We start from the raw sequence: 18,416 nt of genomic DNA on the forward strand, positions 1-18,416 counted from the left end.
CTTTTTCCCATGAAAAATCCAAGGGGGTTTTCAAAACAGATATATCTACATGAACCTGGCTGACAATCATACAGCCTTCATTTGCTATGCTGGACACCTGCCAGGTCACTCCCACATATGCTCTGACTGGGTTCACGATGATGTGGAGTTTACTCAACATACACACATTCCCAAAATACGGGCTGACAGGTTCAGTGAGGACATCTACTCACCCCCCCCCACATGACAAGATGTCCGTACTGGCGGTTTGTGGTCCCCAAATGTTCTGTGATGCACGGGTGGGACATCCTCTCTCCAGGGTAGTGAACATAGCATCCATGGGACCAGTTGGTGACCCGACTGTGTACTCCACGATCTCATTGACAGATTACACCCGCAGTTAGGACAGCTGTTTCTTTGTAGCCTCACCTCGGGTAATGTACCCGGGTTGTGTCGCACGGCGACTGTGGTTCCACGTCACAGGGCCAATGCCTCCACTGACCCTGGTTATTACTGTCCCATTACCATGAGGAGACCTATCTGCAAAGACATGGGAAGGGATCATACTGCGGCTCGTAGATGAAGGCATAGGGGACCTGCATACATTGCATCCAACACAGTTTGGCTTGGTCAGGGGCGGTTCAGGCATTTAAAGCATGGTTGACGTTTTTGCGACAGTCACCAAGGCCATTGATGGGGTCCTGCAGTCCATACAGCCTACCTCGACCTAGCAAAGGCCTTCAACACATCACCCCCCTCAGGTATCATTGATAAACCCATCGTCTTGGATGTGAACACGGACATCGCAGGATGGGTTGTAAACTGGGTATGTGACGCAGGCCACCTGGTCATGGTTACTGGCAGGATGTCGGACCTACTGCCTGTCGTGAGGCGGTGTCCCACAGGGCTCTTCCTGGGTCCACTCCTCTTATACATCTACATTTCCACAGTACAGGCACACAGGGGTGTTATGGGCGACATTGTTTGTAGATGACTGCAAACGGGTGCCATAGTGGGACGGACATCTGACATGGATATCCTTCAAAGGGCCTCCCAGATATGCATATCTGCTGTCAGGGACATGGCCTACAGCTAAATGCAAGGTAATGCAACATCATATCTGTCGAGGAGTACTAGGACACCCTGTCCAACATATGGGTGGCAGTCCACTGCGCGCAGGGTTGATTACCAGGGATCAGGGGACAGGAGTTGTCGGTCACCATTCGTTCAACACACACGTTGCTATCGTGGTTCGTTGGGACTTCTACATTGCCCACCTGTTTGTGCAGGGATTCACATGTAGATCAGGGTAGGTCATTGTCTCCTTGTACTCATTACGTGTTACACCTATGATTGAGTACACTGCCCCGTTCAGAATGTCTGTGACCCAACACCTGCAGCAGCTGGAAAGGCCCCGACAGTTCATCCACAAATGGATGCAGGGTCTCAGGAATATGTGTTATGCTGACCAACTGAAAGGGTTCCATCCCTATTCCGTCGCATACCACTTGCCCAGAGGTGACCTGTGCCTGGCATCCAAGGCCAGTTCGAACCCGGATTTGATGACTATGCTTCACCTAAAGTATCTAGATCCCTCAGAATCACAAGGGCAGGTGACATACACCTTGGCACTGTCATTAATAGAATGTGCTGGTGGGACACATTCATCACCCAGACACTCACTATGCTGTGGAACAACATCCCGGTTCATGTGAGACAGAGCACCTGGCTGGCCTTGTTTTAGTATTTTGACAAGGATGTCTGAATTGCTTTATTCAACTAAACTTGTAAATGAATAGTTACATTACCACGTTTGTAATCTTTACATTCCATTGACATATTTTACATTAGTCATACTCATAGTGTTTATCTCTATATATTAGGGTTCATTTAGATTACTAGGTGTCTCTACTTCTCTTAATGTATTGGCACAATCCCTAGAACATATATATGTAACGTATACACTCAGACACTTGGTAAACATTATGTTGGGTCTTCTGTCATATTAATACATATAGTATTATTTTCGCGGAAGACTGTACATGTTGAAGCAATGTCTGATTTACTCACTGTGTGCAATCTGTGACCCGAGTAGACTTTTTAGCTTGTTCGCCTTTAAGGCATTTAATGAATACGTAGCACATCTTATTTACTGGCCAATTACGGGTTTTAAATGTAGTACATTTAACTGCATTGTATGTATTCTGAAGAAGTCTGCTTATGAAGCAGACGAAAAGTGCTGCAATAAACTATGCTGACTGCATTTAATTCCTGGTGGGCTCTGAGTGGTCACCGGTCGTTTCTACACTACCTCAGTTTTGCTTTGGACATTCTCATCTGGGTCTCTGTGTTATTTGTATGGGGAATTCCAAGTGTAGTCCCTATGTGTATTACCTGTGTAATGCCTTACTGCGGCTGTGTAATTCCACCGGGTTTGCAGTTACGGGCGTTCTTGTTCATACGCTTGTCCATCCATGTGAATTGCCTACTGGACAGTGGTATAGGGCTGTACACTTTTCACGCCTGCATTTAGCATTCTCCGGTGGATGCTTTGCATTATTCGGGAGTAAGGCAGGTACTACGCACATCCCTCCCACGGGGCGGGACAACGGATTATCTGCCACACAACACAGAGCCCCATTTATGCATACCCAAAATCCCATGGCTGCAACCCTCGACAGTACCCATTACACATCCTTCATGCGTGCGGGATTGGGATGTGGACTCACATGTATGGACACGTCGATCTGGGTATTTATGTTCAGATGTCCTGCATTTCATGGACTCTTGTCAGCAACCTTAACACGCTGGTGGTGCATATGTCTAACTGTGCCGTAGTCACGGCTATATCATCGTGTGTTGTTCGGACACGCCTGGAGTGGGTTCTGTGACAATGTATTTTTGGGTCCTTCAATGGACAGCAATGTGCATATGTCAAGTTAGATGTTGCTTGACTGTGTCCAACTGGCCAGTGCTTTTCACTGCTGCTGTATGTTCCCCAATCGCGGATGTCTGTTGGACTACCCATTCTACATGGTGCTACGTAACCAGGTGTTTAGTACTGTGAACAAATGTCATACATCCAAAGATGCTGGTTAGCAACTGCTTCATATAAACCTCAGACATCCCAATAGGACATATCCGTCACTGTATTTTCAACATAACACCACCAGAACATGTTGATCACCTATGTATTCATTTAACCATGTTGACGTCGTAGGTGGGTACGCCATAGTTTACATATCCTACTTGACGTTGTGGGTGTGCCATTAGTATGTGTTCCACAGGTCGCACATCTGTTCCGCTGTATGGTAGCGGGTGCTCCTCATTCTGTCGCTGGCAGATTGAGTGCTGTGTACGCCGGTGTTGGCACGGTGGTCAAACTTTGTATGTGGAATGTCAACTGTAGTCCCTATGTGTATTTCCTGTGTTATGCCTTACCGCGGCTGAGTAATTTCCCCGGGTCTGCAGTTGTGGGTGCCATCTTGGCCGTACGGTTGTCCATCCATGAGAATTGCCTACTGGACACTAGTATAGGGCTGTACACATTTCACACCTGCATTTAGCATTCTCCGGTGGATGGTTTGCATTATTAGCGGAGTAAGGCAGGTGCTACGCACACATCCCTCCCACGGGGCGGGACAAAGGATTGCCTGCGAAACAACACCGAGCCCAGAGTCTACATACCCAGAATCCCTTGACTGCAACAGTCGACAGTACCCATTACACATCCTTCATGTGTGCGGGACTGTGATGTGGACGCAGTTCTATGGACCTGGTACCCTGGGTATTTCTGTGCATATGTGTTGCTTTTCATGGACAGCTATCATCAACATTAAACACGCTTGCGGTGCATATGTGTACCTGTGACGTGGTGACGACAATGAGTTCACGTAGGTGATGAAATAAGCCGGCACGCTGTCCTTTAGACAATTTTTGGGTCCTACAATGGACACCACTGTGCATATGTAAAGTGTAGAGCTTGTCGGACTGTGTCTTTGTGGCCAGTGGGTTTCACTGATGCTGTGTGTTCAACATTCGCGGATGTCTGCTTGACTACCCATACTGTGTAGTGCTACAGGAACCATGTTTTCCGACACCAGAACCCAATGGTGTACATCCAATGTTGCAGGTGAACAACCACTTTAATTAATACCCAGAGGTCACGGTTGGGAGGTATCGCCACTTTATTGTCGGAAAAACACCTCCAGACTGTGTACATCACGGGAACTTTAGACCAGTCTTACCAGCCATTTGCAATTGTAATTAGCAGACACGTGTCAATACATGTATGATAAGACATATTGTCATGCAGAAGTTAATCTATGTTATTTGGACATTGGCTTCTGCTATTGGCATCCGTTGCTGTGAGTGTTGCCAGTTGCCATACACATTGCTTGCTCAGAGGAAGACTTCACAATTCTGCACACTACTGTGGTCTCCTTTAAGGACCCTGAGCCACTGGTCGACAGTACTGCAGCCACTGCATCAATCACATTTGCCATCTACCAGTACCTACAGGACTGCATGAACCAGGCATTCACTTACCCAACTGTGGTTCATTGTACCAATGCCAAGCATCCAGTGTGGTGTACCCCAGCCATACACAGGCTGTACAACACGAGGAGGTGGCTACTACAAGGTGGAGCAGACACCTTGTGAGGTATGACACCCTTGGTCATCATATGTGTAGAGTTACACACTGTCATGCCATGGTCCAGGGCACATTCCACAGATATACCTACATGGACCTGGCTGGCAATCATACCACCTTCAGTTGCTATGCTCGACACCTGGGAGGTCACTCCCACATATGCTCTGACTGGGTTCACAAAGAGGTGGAGTTTACTCAACATACACACATTGCCAACATACGGGCTGACAAGTCCAGTGAGGACATCTCCCTCCCCCACACATGAGGAGATGTCTGTACCAGCGGTTTGTGGTCACCAAATGTTCTGTGACACACAGGTGGGACATGCTCTCTCCAGGGTAGTGGACATAGCATCCATGAGGCCAGCTGGTGACCCGACTGTGTACTCCACTATCTCATTGAGGAATTAGACCCACAGTTAGGACAGCTATTTCTTTGTAGCCTCACCTCAGGTAACGTACCCAGGTTGTATCGCATGGCAACTGTAGTCCCACGTCACAGGGCCAATGCCTCCACTGAGCCTGGTTATTACTGTCCCATTACCATGAGGAGACCTATCTGCAAAGACATGGGGAGGGATCATACTGCGGCTCGTACATGAACGCATAGGGGACATACATACTTTGCATCCAACACGGTTTGTCTTGTTCAGGGGTGGTTCATGCCTTTAAAGCATGGTTGACATTTTCGGGACAGTCACCGAGGCCATGGATGGGGGTCTTGCAGTCCATACAGCCTACCTCGACCTGGCAAAGGCCTTCATCACATTACCCCCCTCAGGTATCGTTGATAAACCCATTGGCTGGGATGTGAACACGTACATCACAGAATGTGTTGTAAACTGTCTATGTGACACAACCCACACGGTCATAGTTGATGGCAGCATGTCAGACCTACTGCCGGTCGCAATTGGTGTCCCATGGGGCCCTTCCCTGGGTCCACTCCTGTCATACATCTACATTTCCATGGTACAGGCACACACAGGGGTGTTATGGGCAACATTGTTTGTAGATGACTGCAAAACAGGTGCCATAGTGGGACGGACATCTGACACAGATATCCTTCGAAGGGGCCTCCCAGATATGCATATCTGCTGTCAGGGACATGTCCCACAGCTAAATGCTAAGTAATGCAACATCATACCTGTGGAGAAGTACTAGGTCACCCTTGTCCAGCATATAGGTGGCTGTCCACTGAGCACAGGGGTGATTACCAGGGATCAGGGGACAGAGTTTGTCGGTCACCATTCGTTCAACACACACATTGCTATCGTGGTTCTGTGGGACTTCTACATTGCCCACCTGTTTGTGCAGGGATTCACATCTACATCAGGCTAGGTCATTGTCTCCTTGTACCCATTACGTGTTACACCTATGATTTACTACATTACCCCATTCAGACTGTATCTGACCATACACCTACAGCAGCTGGGAAGGCCTCATAGGTTAATTGTCGTACAGATGCAGGATGACATTGTTTTGTGTAATGCTGCCCCACTTGTAGGACCCCTGCCCCATTAAGTCACATACCTGTTGTTTAGTGTTGACCTGTGCCTGACATACGAGGCCATGTCAACCCATATGTCATGTGTATGCTTCACCTACTGTATCTGCATCCCTCAGAACCACAGGGGCAGGTGACATGAACCTTGTCACGGTCATTAATGGGATGTGTTTGAGTGACACATATATCAACCAGACACTCACAATGCTGTGGATCTACATCACAGTACATGTGAGACAGAGATCCTTCCTAGCCTTGTTCACGGGTATGTTGTCCATTGGATGGAAAATTGCAGGTATAGGCCAGGGATTACATCATTATCACTGCTTGACGGAGGCACAGCAATATCATGAGTATTTTATCTGAAGCACAGAAGGTTGGCAAAGTCATCCTACCTATGGTGTAGGGTTATGGCTGAACCTGGGACAATGGCCTACCCTGTACCTATGGACATATGAACCTATATTCATAGTTTGTCACATTTACACTTGTCTATCCCCTATCCTCTTTCTCCAGTGTATATTTCTGTGGCACATGATTGTCCTCTGTATTACTTGCAGGTATGCTGTCTACAGTGCACATACGTCACAGTTGATGACAGTGTATCTGTGTCCCTAACACTGTGATACTGAGGACTACCACACATCCTTCACAACATTACATGCATATGTCCATTCTATTCTTCTTTGGCCTATGGGGGGTGTTAAGGCAAATATTACACAAGTCCCTGTTTGTGCATGCTTTATGTTGGTGTCTGACCAGGCTCCGTTGCAGTCGTGTGTTGGACGGTAGTGTTTCTGTGTGTTTGGCATGTGTTTTTATTGCCGGTACATCTGTGGGAGGTGTGGTTGGCACATGTTCCTCTTTGCAGGGACACCCATCCTGGGGTTTGTGTCATGCATCTGCACTTGGCATGTGCCATATGTCCTGTACTATTCCCACAGTCGTGTATGCCTTCATGCACTACTACTGCGTGTTACTGGCTGTTTGTATGTGGTACACATGGACATTGTGATGGTTGGCTTGACCTATTCCCATGCTAGAACATACACATCTGTCAATTACGTTGTTTAAATCAAACTGTAACACTCATTCGTCTTTTCAAAATGACAGTCAATGACACAGGAAGCTGAGATTAACAAAGTTTTCCTTTACTCTATACATGTTACAGCTGTGTGAGTATTGTGTTTACAATCATCTTTTGCACACATTAATGATGTGGTCAGTCACAGGGCATTTACATCACTATAGTCCACAATATTGTATTCCTACAACAGTGCTAAGGTAATGCTTATTAAATGTTTTCCCATGAGGATAGCACAGCCTTGCGAGCCACATAGTCAATTAGTATGTACTTCGGTAAATTTTGCTCTGTCACGGTTCCAACACTGTTCAGATCCGGTCGTCACTTCATTTCCTACTAGGTTCCTTTGTCTCTCTGGTGAGCAGCTGTACTCTGTGTTAGATAGAGCTCACAAGCCCATCCTCCTCAGTGGAAGGATGACAGATATACCTGTACATACATTTATTATTCTCTAACCGAGCAGATGACTAATGCTGAATGACATACACCTGCTGCACTGGTTACTGCCAGGGTCAGGGTTCAATCACACTGCAGCTACACTACAGGCAATTACATGCATGATAAGCTCTACTGCCATATTGTAAGATAGAATAATATGCATTATACACTATTTGCTTCTAAAGTAGCACGTCATATATATGTTTAAATATGTATTTTGCTAACATTGTCCCTCCTTTGATTGCTTCTATTCTATCCAGAAACATATACAACATTATTTCATTCCCTAGCCTCTTCCTCTCTGGAACGTTTAACTAGGCAAGTAATGTGTTGTACATTTCAAGAAGGATTGCATTTTGTATTGACAAATACCACTACAGGTCTTGATACATAGTCTCGGGTACAGATACGTCGACAGAGTCCCTGACTAATACTTACATGCAAAGTATCCATAACAGACACATGCTCCCAATATGAGCAGAACAACACAAATGGCAATCATGATATTCAGTATGACTGCACCCCATCCACCAAATGGTTTGTGGAAATGGTTCATCAGTGGGTTTGGGCCTGGTTCCGCCATGGATGACACCTGCTGTATTACCTCTAGGTGGGCGTTGATTTCGGTCTTTTTATGTGGTACTTGGACACAGCGGTCTTCTTTAATAAGCGGCGTACCAATTCTGCGCCAGGGTGCAGTCGTGCGCTATTACATTTTGTGACACAACAGTTCTCATTGCATCCAGTTCATCAGTCACAAGTTCAAGAGCGGAAAGTCACATTGATCAGTCCTCCGACAGGTTTTGACAACTTCCTCTGTTCCCCGATTGATTTCACTACTCCACAAGCTGGGAGTGTTCCAGCCCAGGTTATGATGCTGTCACTCATGTCCATATGAATCGATATACCTTTATCTCTTGCAGAAGACTGGAGTTTCAGAACAGCTTCCATTTCACCCACTGGATTAGTAGGTTTCTCGACTGTGTTCCCGGTTCTTCTAGCTATATGTGTTATAGTTCATTTCGTACCCAGAGGCAATTGTGCAGTATGTCATGTGACTGGAGCCAGATAACCCAAATAACAACTGCCGGACCAATTCTCAGGTAACCATTGATATGCTTTTATCCCACAAACAACATAACAATATTCTACTTTACTACTGATGCAGGTTACCTCTGCATGTAACATTTTCCTGTCTATAACAGAGGACTGTTTAAACAATTCAGGATGTTTCTGCACATCCTTCCACGTTATTCTCATGAAGCTTCAATACAGATAATGAATGGTGCTACAAGTAGTACTGTGATCTTTGGCTGTTATATGACATTTGTAAGACACAGTTATGTTACAAATACTCCCACCAACTTGAACTGTATCATGTTTATCACAACATACAATTACTTTTTGTGTAACAGGTAGGTACAGTGCAACATTGTCCTGTGATCTCACAGAACCTGTATCAAAGTGTACATATTCACAAGTCTCAATCTATCCCCAAGGGGACAACATACATCGGAAGTCCTCCATATGATGTAGGTATGGCAGTACAAACACAGCAATTTAAAATGTTCATAGTCTGTACATGCACATGCGTCATGCCTAGGTATGTGTTGAAGTGTGGAAGCCACTCTGTGGCCAGTTCATCACGTATCACTATTTGTATCCGTGTAGTTATATGCAGGTAAGGTCCCAGCAAATGTAAAGTAAACACAAACATGGTTAATAGGTGTATAATCATTAGGACAGTAAACAAAATGTCTTTGGGGTTGCTTTGTATTGTTATACAGTCTGGCCTGGGTGATTCAGGCTCTGTGGTATATCAGCTACAAGATGTAAATCAGACTTGATATCCTTTACCGGTTTGAAAACTGTGAGGTGAACCCAGGACGACCTCTCTGCAAACTTTACTGCAGTAGGCGTTGCCAACAGTAGCTGGTACAGACCTTCACACATTCCACTTGGCAATTATGTTCTTTGGATAACAGTGACGTACACACAGGATACTGGTCTCAGCTATGCGTCCGGCTTGCTCTTTATCTGTAAAAGACTTTAACTGCAAAACAGTGTTATTGGTTAACAATCCTCTCATGTCACCTGCTAATGAGCCATCGACCTCCGGCTCTGCAGGCATGACAGCTTTCCACTCTGGCACATAATATGCCATTCCACATACTACTTCGAAGTGGGTGCAACACTTTACATTTGGAACTGTTGTCATGCTCAGCAATGCTAGAGGTCGACAGCATATGTAACTCGTCTGGGTGTCACCCACCAACCTCCTCTACTTATTTCTCGGGATCCCATTGTACCGCACCAGCAGTCATGCTGACTGTGGGTTGTACATGCAATTTACATTCATGGAAATACAAGTTAATCCCCCAGGTTGCGTGATTGTCTGGTTCACTAAATGTGTTCTATTGTCACTGTAGCTTCTTTACAGTATGCCAGATCTAGGGGTACTTTATTTTACTGGCACCTTTGCCACTGCTGCTGCATCCGGATTCATGGTTGGGAATGCTTCTACCCATTTTGATTATATATATATGTGTGATCACTAAACAGTATTTCTTCCCTTCACATTTATTCAGATGTATGAACTCCATACAAATAGTACGGAACGGTTATGGTGGTGTAGGTAAACTCACTCCCTTCGGTTTAAATGCTCCCTGTGCATGATGTCTACTGCAAATGTGACACGCTGCTCATGATGTTTGTATGTGGTTCCTAATTCCGTATGTTAGGGGTATTCTGTTAACCAACTGTACCATCCCCCCTGTTGAGACATGGCTCTACCCATGGCTCCACAAAGCCACATATCTGAATACATTAGACATTAATATTGGCTTTCTCACTGTGGATATGTGCAGTCTGTCTTCAAGGATTGCTCCTCGTCATACCCACATCGGCTTTTCTGCTTTCGTAGTTGATGTTTGCATTGTTTGTAACATTTCTACATCTAGAATGTCTGAGGATTGTCATTCCTCATTCAAACAGACACTTTCCAACTGTGAGGCTGCTTGTTTTGCAGCTGCATCAGCTCATGCCTTACCTTTCCTACTGTTATCCTGTTGCTTTCTATAACCTGCACATTTACAATTAGCTACTTTAGTGGGTAACTGAATGGAATCTAATGCATTCAAGATCAATTGCGCATGATTAATCGGTTTACTGGTGGATGTTATCATTCCCCTATTCTTCCACCGCTGCTCATAAACATGCACTGTACAGACAACATACTGACTATCGGTATAAATGTCCACACATCAGTTTTTCGCTAGAGTACAAGCACGTGTTAAAGCTATCTATTCTGCTGCTTGAGCAGACACGTTATGCTGCAGGGGTTGGGCGTCTACAATTCCATTATCAATAACTACTGCATAACCTACTTGATTCGTTCCTGTAGGACTCTGTCTACATGATCCATACACATAAACTGTCACCTCTGCATCATCTAAGGGTATATCAGTGATATCATGTCTGTGTGGAGTTATTTCATCCATTTCATATAGGCAACTGTGTGGTGTGCCATACACAGGTGTCGGACGTGATGTTGATAGGTTTAATGTTGTACAACGTTCAATCACCATATGAGGTTGACTCAGTGGTATGGTCAAACAAGACAAATGTCTAGCACGGGTCAGGAATGCTATCTTCTCTTGCAGCAGAATGATCGCAACTGCATGAGACATTCTCACAGTGAGAGGGTGGAATAATAACATTAAGGCCGGGGCCTGTACTGCCATGGGTGCTACAACAACTGCCTGTACACAATGTGGCACTGACCATGCCACAGTGTCCAACTGCAATGAGTAGTAAGCTATGGAGCGTTGCTTACTTCCATGCTGTTGCATCAAGACTGACGTCATATATCTCCGCTTACAATCTACAGTCTGACAACATGTGTTATGACTATTCGGAAGACCTAATACAGATGTTGAAGCTATCAATCATTTTAGTCTGCAGAAAGCTGTTTCTGCTACTGGAATCCAGTGTAGTATATGTTGTGCTGCCATAGGTGTATTAAAGATTAAGGCAGACAATAGGCGGATTCCAAAGCATTGTTTGGTAACCAGCTTTGACAAATGTTAGTCGGCCCAGAAAGGACTTCATTCCCTTCTTGGTAGTTGGCTTGGGTGCTTGTGAAATTGCTACCTTCCTATCGTCATGTAATGTTCTACCCTCCTTGGATACCACATGTCACAGGTACTTGACCTGTATTCTCTGTAGTTGCAATTGATGCTTGCTTAATTTATGTCCCTGTTCTGCTGAATATCTCAATAATGCTATTGTATCTTCCATACATTGCTGCTGGGTAGGGGCCGCAAGCAGAATATCATCCACATAAAGTAGAACTTGACTGGCCCCGGGTGGAGTAAACACCGGAATGTAGCTAGCCATCTCCTGTGGGAATGCCGTTGTACTTTCACAGTATCCCTGCGATAGCCGGGTATGGCTGTATCTGTTACCCTGAATGTAAATGCAAAGCAATACGGACTATCTGGATGTATAGGTATTGCAAAGGAAGCATAGCTTATATGTACCATGGTTAGATACTTCTGTGGCGTGTTCATAGCATTCAATATTGTGTGTGGGTCTGGCACCATCGGTACCCTAGGTATTATTCCATGATTTACAGCTTGTAAATCCTGTACCATCCGCCATTCCCCCTTTGTTTTCCAATCAGAAGATACAGGGGTATTGCATGGTGAATAGCGATTACTTTGTAGATGGGGAATTCCCTCTGTGACTTTACAGATATCTTCTGGTGTCCACGGTCTATACACTAAGGGAGTTGGGTCCTGGCCTTCCTGTCCTGCATGAGGGTTCGGTACTTCAATTAATTGACAGATATCCTCACTCTGTTCTAGTGACTGTCTTCTTACTCGAGTGTCCCTAGGTATGTTACGAGTTCGGGATGTGGTTTCAATAGCTTCTGTTACATTTGGTCGTTGTGATACCTCTGTTGCCACAGGGTAACGTGTGGGGACTAGCCTGCCCTCCCGCTTCATATCCTGGATGTGGTATCGGAGGTGGTAGGTGGTGGGGGCTGTCGCTACTACTGTATTATGATCTTCTCTGTGTACGTATGATGCTTTCGCATTTTTAGTGTTCTGTTCCCTTCGGTTCACTACCTCAATCCACCTATGTGCTTGACGGATACCCAATTGTCGCTGTTTTGTCGCCTGCACATCTTAGGGCTGCCACCTTTGCAAATGCACAATGTGGGACATTGGTGTTTGGAACGTGTAATTTGCCAGGGAAAAACATACCCACGGCCAGTACATAGGACAGGAATTCACTTTTTGCCAGGAGAGTTACCAATTCTTGTAGCATTTCAGTTACTTATTCTGTTTATTATGATATTGTGTGGTTCCAGATACAAAATTACTGTTTTATGCTACCATTTGAAAAGATATCTGAGAAATGTTTGTCCTGAGATATCAGGACATTTGCCATTTGTTCGGTTTGTTTGCAGGACACGACTGGCCAAAGAGGGACTGTCCCTCACAGGGTGGGACAGGTGGTTACCCTAGAACATCTGCATCACATTTTCAGAGATTCCAATGTTTCAGTAACGATATTTTGTGTAATATACCATCAATGACATATTTATTACTCCATTTTGCAGAATATCTCACATTATGTGCTCTCTGCGATTGCATATACTTCACGTCACCCGTCAAACGCGGATCACATGATCTGTTTGTGCACTAATCTCGCATATCCTCTACACGACTGTTACGTACCCTTCTCTCGTACCACGTGGTATCTCCTTCCCTGTATCCACTGTAGTGTCTACAATGACTATTTACTCTACTCTGTGTTCCCCTGATCTATGTCCAGATTTAACACTATTTGGATTGGTCTTCGACCTGCTATCACAACTGTTAACAGAAATACAATGTAGTCTGGTCCCTGATCTACAATAGACACAAAGAGACAAACCCTCCTTACCTGAGCCTCCTGTTTATGACCGCACGTTTTCTTCTTGGGATCCAGTTTTCCGCTTTTCAGCCACAGATCAGACAGTGGACAGCCTCTTTACACACAACAATTCAGTCGGAGGTCTTTTCATTCAAGAAGAACCATTTAGGCAAATTCTCCTGCGCAGATGTCTAACCACCCATGCACTCTGACCTGTAGCTTACCAAGGGAATTCCGGCTAAGAAGGACCACAATGTCAAATAAGTTGTTAAAACCAGACTGTAGTGATCAGTAGGCTTTTCTAAGTGACAGTCAATAACACAGGAAGCTCGGGTTCACAACGTTTTAGTAGTGTACACAGGCAGGCAATATAATATACAGTCCAAGTATGAGAGTTTTGTCTGACTCTATACAGTAAGCAATTTCTTTATATAGTGTTTACAATCAGCTTTTGCCCACCTTACTGGCGTGGTCGGTCACAGGGCATTTCCATCACTATGGTCCGCAATAGTCTATACATACGTGGGTGCTGAGGTCGTGCTTTTAAAATGTTTTCCCATGAGAATAACACAGCCTTGCAAGGCACCTGGTCAATTACAGTGTCCTTCTGTGATTGTAGCTGTTTCAAGGACCTTGGACTGTTCCGATACAGTAGTCAGTTCATTTCTTACTACGTTCCTTTGTCTCTCTGGTAAGGAGTTGTACTCTTATCTTCGATAGTGCTCACAAGGCCATCCTCCTCAGGGGAAGGGGTGATGTTATGCATGTACATACATTCATTTTCTGTAACCCAGCAGATAATTAATGCTGAGAGACATAAGCCTGCTGTACTGGTTACTGCCAGGGTCAGAATTCGATCACACTACAGCTTAGCTTCACCAATTACATGCATGATCATTTCTACTGCCATACTGTACGGTACAATTCAATGCATTATATAGTATTTTGATTCTAAACTGGCACTTCCTGTGTGTTTCTATATATATTTGTCTAACAACATCCATCCGGCCATATGCATGTTGTTCCGTCCTTTACCTTGACCGTGTGTATTTGGCCGTCCGGCAATGCTACTCTCCACATGTGATGTCCCACCTTCCCCTTCTTTGCCTGTAGCACCCTGTTAGGACGTCCTGTTTGGTAGGCACATGTTCCGCTATATGTGTTTGACTTCTCTGCATAGCTAATCATCGATGCGGTAGTTCAACAACACGACTTGTCCACATGTGTACAGTTATGTGCACCGTGGCGTGTGCAAACCTATATGGTTTGGACGGGTACATACCACATGCGGGATGTACACATTCTGCACACATTCACATGCAGCCATTTCCATATCTGTACCTGGGGTGGGTTGGTGACATGTGGGGTACGTATTTGCCCGCGTGGCACTGCCTAACACATACTTCTTACCACATTTCAGGTATGCACATTGTGTGTAGGTGTATAGCTGCACAAGGATGCTAGCTGGTTTGGGTGCACAGGTGTACATGGGTGGGACTTACATGCTACAATGAGCCTATTGTGTATTACATCTGCATGCATGGGTTCTGCTTCTGGATATTACACTTAAACATACGCCATCCTGTGTATGCGACAGACACGTTGCTGGGTGTGGGATATGTTGCTATGCACATGTTTGCCTGTGTTTAGGGTATCTTGGTTCCTTCCTGTTGTTGTGTCGACACAGCTACCCGGCTATGTACTCTCACTACTGCTTGTGACCATTATGGTTGACACCTTTTCCAATGCCCATAGTGGGACATGTTTTGTGGAAACATCTGATTTTGCAGGACAACACATACCCACGGCAAGTGGAGTTGACAGAACTTCACTTGTTTGCCATACTATACGCTTATTCTGTTAGCATTTGGGTTCCTTATTCAGTTTCTTATGCCATGTATGTGTTTCATATACAAAATATATGTTTTATGCTACTATTACAGGTATATTGCGGGAATATTTTTGGCAGGGAATCTCAGGTCATTTGCCAGTTTTTCGATTTTTGCCGGGACACAACTGTCCAATGAGGGACTGTCCATGGCAAATTGGGACAGCTGGTAACCCTGGTGACCATGCCCATGTCGCTACTGGGGTTGCCACCTTTTCCAGTTGCCAAGGTGGGATATTTTCGGGACTCACATCTGATTTTACAGGCCAACACATACACACGGTCACTATATAGCATAGAACTTCACTTGTTTGCCTAAATAAAAGCTTATTGTTGTGGCAGTTTGGTTGCTTATTCTGTTTCTTGTGACATTGAGGTATTTCAGTTACAGAAATAACCAATTCATGCAACCATTACATTAAATATGGGATATCATTATGTCCTACAATCTTAGCACATTTGCCATTTTTAATATTTTTTATCGGGACACAACCGCCCATAGAGGGACTGCCCCTCGCAAAGTGTGACAGGTGGTAACCTTAGTCGCTACTCCTATGTCGGTGCAGCGCGCTGACATGCTGCGGTACACCTTCTCTGGGTATGACCACTGACGGTGCATTCCGGGACAAACGCGGTCTTAAGCGTATCCTTTGCTCCTTGGATGGGTACACTTAGGGCTTCGTGGGTTGTATTTGCTTCTCCGTTTAGTTGGGACGGGTACTATGTTGCATACTCTACGTGCGTTTCATTCTGCACGGGCCCTGGCTGCTGCCATTACTATTATGGGCGGACCGTGGCAGTCAGCACATTAGGTTGCTCACCGCCTGCCGGCTTGGCCACGCCTCCGGACGCATCCTACTTGGGCTCGCTCACGTACACTACGCACGTGTCTGTGGTTGCGGCGCACTCTCATTACTATGCATATGGCGCTACTACGCCAGCTATTCACTGCACCGCCGGCGCAGCCCTTACGCCGGCCTTGCGCCGAGCTTCATGAATCCCGGGGATTGTGTAGCTTTAAAACACTTCAGTGGTTACAACTAAAGCTTTACCTTACATTTCTTAAGTAGTCACTTACCATAAACTCATCTACTATCCAGGCAAATAGCCTAATTTTAAAAATATTCTCCAACTCTATAACCCAAGTGGATGACTGAGATCCACTGACAACTTTATTAATTGTTACAAAAGCTAATGACTCAGTTGATAGCTCTTTGTTCTTCTCTTTCTTGGCCAAAATTTGGAAATCCCTTACTCATACTCTAAAAAACACAGTAAACACCAACTCTTTTCTGGCACAAACAAGAGAACATCAAAAAGATACCTGTCTCTGTACACACACAACTTCAATATGATAAATTACCTGCCGCTTACTTTCTCCTGTTCTTTCCAAGCACTTTACTCTTAGTTATCAGTTCAAAATCTCCTCCTCATCCTCTGCCTCTTTATCTTCTTCCTTCTACTTATCCTAAAATCTTCTTTCTCACCTCTTAATACCTATCCTCCATTTTCCTTCCTTTCACATCATCTACCAAGTTAATTTCCAAATTTCAAAGCTCTTTAGATGCTGCTGCTAATGATTGATGATATTCTGTTTAAATGTTGCATACTTGTTGCTTGCTTGTTTGTCTCTGTTTATTAAATTCTTTATGCAATGTATTTTCTAGCGTTTTTCTCCCTGGGAAAAGGTGTTATAGGTAATTACAAGATGATACTATTGGTTAATGATACTGTTTAAATTTTGTATATTTGTTGATTACTTGCATACCTCTGTTAACTATGTTATTTATGTAATTTTTAAATTTTTCTGGAGCTTTTCTCTCCAGACCTTCACTGAAAAGGGGTAGCTTTCTGTCTAGTTGGACTATCCTGGTAAGCTAATGCAATAAAAAGAAAGAAAGAAATCAGCAAGTCCTTGCCCCTAGAAGGAATGAATGGTTGCAGAGGTGTAACTCCTAGCACTAGAAAGATGCAAAGAAAACTAAGAAAGAAATTAATAATTTAACTTTGCTAGTTACTATAAAATCGTAGATATGTTTCGCCATACTGTACTGAAATAACACATTGATATTATTGCTACTCTACAGCACCATTTTTGATAGTAACACTGTACAAAAATTAATTACAACACAAGCTATTATTTTTGCTGTAGCATTTAACACCATTCTAGAATGTCTATGTGGAACTTGAATGATCTGTACTGATTAATGGTATGTCGGTATGTCGGCTCTGATATTCATCCTGTAGGACAAAAGCATTCTGATTACACTGTTGTCCTTTAAGAGAAGTCTGATATCATTGTAGTGCATAGAGTTCTGTGATTACACTCTAATATCTGGAAAAAGATCTTGTAATGTATTTGCATTGCATAATACCCAATTTTAACAACGCTTAGTGGTGCATAACAAAAGTTTGTTATGCATCCTTAAGCATTGTTATGACTGGATCTTAAGCTAGGGACAGTGCTGGCCAACAAAAAAAAGTGACGGGGGTAAAATAACCTTTAAAAGCTATAAGACCTTGACTTTGTCATACATATAAACAAAAAGTGTGGCAGGTCAAAGTGGCTCCCAGCTTTTAAAAGCTGTTTTACTTCCTGCCAGGCAACTTATTGCATCCTTCAACTGACACTAATTTTTCAGAAAATCTCGCGATTGTGAAATATATTTTTGTCCTGTTCCTCATAGAATGTTTAATTTTATGTTGATGAAATACTTGTTGTTCTATTCACTTTTTAGGTATACTGTCCCTGATTTTGATCCCCACCCCCACCATTATTTTTGTATTTGCCCAGAATAACTTAGAAAAGATGTTTTCAGATATGCTACTGCCTGTTTGATGCAACTAAATGCTTTACCAGCTTTGAAAGCTTTAAAACATATTATGCTGCTAATGACAAGACCTTTCAAGCTTCATTCTCAAAGTGATTTTTTGGCATTCATGTC

General features: G+C 44.1%; 1 protein-coding gene across 1 annotated transcript in view; it reads left to right on the top strand.

Annotated features, from left to right (window-relative positions):
- LOC122808690 (alpha-2-macroglobulin-like) overlaps positions 1-18,416 on the top strand; it is a 1,814,690-nt gene that overhangs the window by 323,698 nt on the left and 1,472,576 nt on the right. The window lies entirely within an intron of this gene.

The sequence above is a fragment of the Protopterus annectens genome, chromosome 8.part0 (assembly GCF_019279795.1).
Source record: "Protopterus annectens isolate FY-2018-M chromosome 8.part0, PAN1.0, whole genome shotgun sequence".
In the NCBI taxonomy this organism is placed as follows: domain Eukaryota; kingdom Metazoa; phylum Chordata; order Ceratodontiformes; family Protopteridae; genus Protopterus; species Protopterus annectens.